Below are 5,130 nucleotides of genomic sequence, written 5' to 3' on the forward strand. Positions count from 1 at the left end.
CAGTCACGGAGTGTTTGCTGGAGCCGTCGAATCGTCGAGAAGGTTCGGTGGAGGATGGAAGGGGGCGGAGGATTGAGGATGGGGAGGAGGATGATGGGGGAGGAGGATGATGGGGAGGAGGATGGGGGAGGATGATGATCTGGCCACGTGACACGAGTCGTCGTCGTCGTCGCTGCAGCCGCGTGAGGTTCTCTCCAGTCTCCACTGCTGTCTTGTGAGAGACTTCGAGGCCTCGCGAAGTTTTAACTTCACGGGCGTCAGATTTGTCGTCTTATTGTTTGTATTTAACCAGGAGCGGGGTTTTATTTAGTTCGCTCCCCCCCCCACGTGTTTGTAGTCGCCACGAGGTCAACCCCGCAGTCTCCCCAGGTGAGAGACCGCCACTCGACGTTCGCTGTGAAGGGTTTTGTATGGTGGTTCAAGGTCGGGGTGGGGGGGTTTGTTGGCTGAGAGTGGAGCCGGTCACGGTTGCTGTGGAATTTCCACGTTCGCATGGCAGGGCCACTCGAGCAGAAGCTCCACCAGACGTCCACCAAGGATGCCCCCCCCCCCGTGTCGCCTGTTAGACTGTGGGGGGCAGGTTGCTGTGGCACAAGAGGGGGGGACAGCAACCACGCCCGGCCGTCTTTGTCTCCCCCAGTGGCGATGTTTTGCTAGACACCGCGCCGGGTACTCTGAGGCCGAGTCGACTTACGGGGAGGCCCGGGATCGGTTCAGGTGATCGTCGACGGTGTTGGTGGCCGTGAGCTGGAATCGCTGCACCACCACTCCATCATCATCCCCACCATCATCACCACCACCACCATCCCCACCACCATCATCATCATCACCACCATCATCATCACCACCATCCCCACCATCACCACCATCATCATCACCATCCCCACCATCACCATCCCCACCATCACCACCATCATCATCATCACCACCACCATCATCATCATCACCACCATCATCATCATCACCACCATCATCATCCCCATCACCACCACCATTGTCATCACCACCATCATCACCACCATCACCACCACCATTGTCATCCCCATCATCACCACCACCATCATCATCACCACCACCATCATCATCCCCATCACCACCACCATTGTCATCCCCATCATCACCACCACCATTGTCATCCCCATCGTCACCACCATCACCGTCGCCATTGTCACCACCATCACCACGCCCGCGTTTGTAAAAAGAGAGAGAGAAGATTGCGCGCCCCATACGACGACGTCAGTGTTTATTCTGGGGTTGTTTTTGTCTTCTTCTCCAGACCAACTATGAAACAGGGAGCTGTTTATTCTCTCTATAAACAGCTGCCTGGGGACCCAAAACACCACGCGTCGAAGGGTGCGAGACACGACAACAACAACAACAAGAAGCGACGATTCGTGTTTGTATCCGAACCGAGTCGAAGTTGTTTTGCTTTTGTACCAGGAACGAGCGAGGAGAGAGCCAGGGGGGGTGGTGGTGATGGTGGAAGGATGTTTGGCTCAGGAATTGTAGAGTGGCGGCGGCGAAGCTTCAAGCGGTTGGCCTTGAGTTGGGAATTCGCGTGGACGTCCTGGTCCCCGGCCACGTGAATGTGGAATGCCCATGGAGGGTGGGTGGGGTGGCAGGTGAAGGGTGGAGCCCCTCGTGTCTGGCAGCAGCCTCAAAACACTCCACGTGGCCTTCACAGCCGGCGACGTTTCGGGCAGTGACCCTCCATAGGCAACAGAGAAAGACAGTGGGGGAACTTGCAATTGTTTGTCGCTGTTGAGTAGCACACAAACCCATCGATAATCAAAATGTATTCCGAAATAAACTCGTTCACTAACATAGAAGATGATGCGATGTTCCAGAAACATCTTATAATTTGTTTCATGAAATGTGTGTAGTACAGTAAACGCATGTCTGAAACGTTTGGTTTTCAAAGGTAACTTCTATAGGCCTGTTTAACACTAAAGTGTCTATTTAACACGTGAATGTGTCTATTTAACACTAAAATGTGTATATTTAACACTTCAGTGTCTATTTAGCACTTAAATGTGTCTATTTAACACGTGAATGTGTCTATTTAACACTAAGATGTGTCTATTTAACACTTCAGTGTCTAACACTTCAGTGTCTATTTAACACGTGAATGTGTCTATTTAACACTTAAGTGTCTATTTAATACTAAAATGTGTCTATTTAACACGTGATTGTGTCTATTTAACACGTGATTGTGTCTATTTAACACTAAAATGTGTCTATTTTATACTAAAATGTGTCTATTTAACACGTGATTGTGTCTATTTAACACTAAAATGTGTCTATTTAATACTAAAATGTGTCTATTTAACACGTGATTGTGTCTATTTAACACTAAAATGTGTCTATTTAATACTAAAATGTGTCTATTTAACACGTGATTGTGTCTATTTAACACTAAAATGTGTCTTTAACACGTGAATGTGTCTACTTAACACGTGAATGTGTCAATTTAACACTTCAGTGTCTATTTAACACTTAAATGTGTCTATTTAACACGTGAATGCGTCTATTTAACACTAAAATGTGTCTATTTAATACTAAAATGTGTCTATTTAACACGTGAATGTGTCTACTTAACACTAAAATGCGTCTATTTAACACTTTAGTGTCTATTTAGCACTAAAATGTGTCTATTTAACACGTGAATGTGTCTATTTAACACTAAAATGTGTCTATTTAACACTAAAAGTGTCTATTTAACGTGATTGTGTCGATTGGATACCTTTTTTGCCAGTATCCAAAATGATGCAAAATAAGAATACAAGTCGGTGTTCAGCCCTTGCAGGCCACACAACAGGCGACTTTAAGATGTTCAAACACCAAATAGGGCATCAAGTCTGCAATAACCACACGCACTTGTGGGGAAACATGCAAAGAAACACGCTCTGATTATTATAAGATCTGCATTGTCATTGAAACTATTTGGCCTACAGCAGAGCCAGCAGGCATCTCTATGGTCTTGTCTCAGTATCAATGTTCGACCAGAACGCCACAAGTTGAACGGCACAAAGATAGCTTGGCTCGGGCTATGATGTCTATGTAATATCCAAGATGATGAAAATAGTATCCCATAAATAATACTGCTTGACCCGAGACACTTTAATTGTGTTGTTCGCCTAATGGCGTTCTCTAGTCTAACACTGATGCTGAGACAAGGACATAAAGAAAGCTGTCTTTGGTGTGGCCCAAACATTGTGAGACCTCCTTTGCCAGTAGCAAGATATAGTAATAGGTTTTTACCCTTTTATCTGGCACCAAAACTGACACCTTTATACAAGGGATCATGTTTGCAATAACCACAATTACAAAATGCATTTTGACTGCTTGTGTTGTGGTTATTGTAAACACGATCCCTTGTATAAAGGTTTTGGTGGCAGATAAAAGGGTAAAAACCGATTACTATGTGGCCCAAACAGTTTAAATGACAATGCCATATATTATCACTATGTAACACACTTTTTGTTCCTGGGTACTAAGTGTTATTTTTTATTGCTTATGCCTATAAAGTCGAGAAAATGGCTATTATTATTCCCCACAAACTTTGCTTTTGTGTGCAGGATTTTGTTTGAAGGAATGACACAAATGCACACCACGTTTTCTCATTGAAAATATGTACATTTCAAAATATCACTGTCCTGGTACCAAAAGCAAAGTTTGTTGGGAATAATAGCCGTTTTCTGTACTTTTGAGGCATAAGCAATTAGGAAATAACACTACCAAGGAAAGAAAACATTTTGTTAGTGTTATCAGAGCATTACTCTTTGGTTCTTTCGGTAAAGTCACGACGTTCCGATTGCAACACAAGCAACCGTCATCAGGTAGAACGAAATTTGAGAGACAAAACACAGACAGAGACACACAGACAGACACACAAGCAGAGAAGACAACACAAAGACAGAGAGACACAACATAAACACACAGAGACCCAATGCCTCTTTGTTGTTTGCCTTAAATAGAGAGAAGGGGAGGGCAGAGAGAGATGTGGGTCTGCTGGAGCAGAGAAATTAGCATGTCAATGAGAGAGCTGTGTAGAAATCCACCCAGCTGCGGGCGACCGGTGAAGAGAAAACCTGCCACCACCCGACAGCCAACTAGTAAGGGTTGTGTCGGGTGGTGGCGGGTTTTAACGACACATATATTTACACCATCGAACCCAAAACAACCTCTGGGTTAAAATATACAGCATGGGTCCGTGATCGAACCCATGTATTTACCTTGAGAGGCGAGCCAATGTGGGTTGGTTTCAGGCGTACTTTTGGCGTCCTCTGGTCTAACACCATTTTGAGACTAGGCTCAAAAGAAAGCTGTCTCTGGTGTGGACCAATCAGTTTCAAAGACGATGCATATATTATCAGAGTACGTTTTTTGTTTGCATTCTGACCACAAGCATTGTGGTTAATGCAGACATGATTCCTTGTAAAAGGTTTCAGTTTGGTGTTTTAACATCTTAACACATGTTTTGTTGCCAGAAAAAAGGGGAAAACCTCTTCTCATATATTGGTACTGGCAAAGGAGGTCACATGATGCATTGTTATTATCAGCTCGGGTGCGCTAATCGGTTCAGGTGGGGACCCCCAATATTTGATTTGGCTCTTCGCACGGTGGCACCTAGAGGCTGTTATCTATCGCGGTCTCCTCTTGCCCTCTAATGGTACTGTATTGTTGTTACACTCATGGTCTCGAACATTTCACGCTGTAGGGGTGCGTCAAGCGCCGTCTTTGCAAAATGCAGCCGGTACCGCAGCTCTGCTTGTCTACGTGGTTTACACTGCGAATTTGATGACAAACAGCATCGAAACAGACGCGTGATGGCAATTAGCGGAAGCCAACGCGTTACCGCTGTAATTAATTTAAAATAAAACATGGAACTTAAATGAAAGCATTTTCATTAAAAAAATATGTAAACCGCGTTGTAAATAAGTTGTTGTTCTACACTGTTGTCGTTAACAGATTTCATGGTGGCTGTCAAGGGTGGGGGGCCCAACTCGTAGCTTTGGCCACCAGGAAGGGATCGAGGCACCCCCTGCCAGCCCCCATGCTACGTTAACGCTCCTGAGCAGTGCCAATGATCCACAGGGAACGATTGGAGAACTTCACAAAGATGGAAGG

The sequence above is a fragment of the Lampetra fluviatilis genome, chromosome 18 (genome assembly GCF_964198595.1).
Source record: "Lampetra fluviatilis chromosome 18, kcLamFluv1.1, whole genome shotgun sequence".
In the NCBI taxonomy this organism is placed as follows: domain Eukaryota; kingdom Metazoa; phylum Chordata; class Hyperoartia; order Petromyzontiformes; family Petromyzontidae; genus Lampetra; species Lampetra fluviatilis.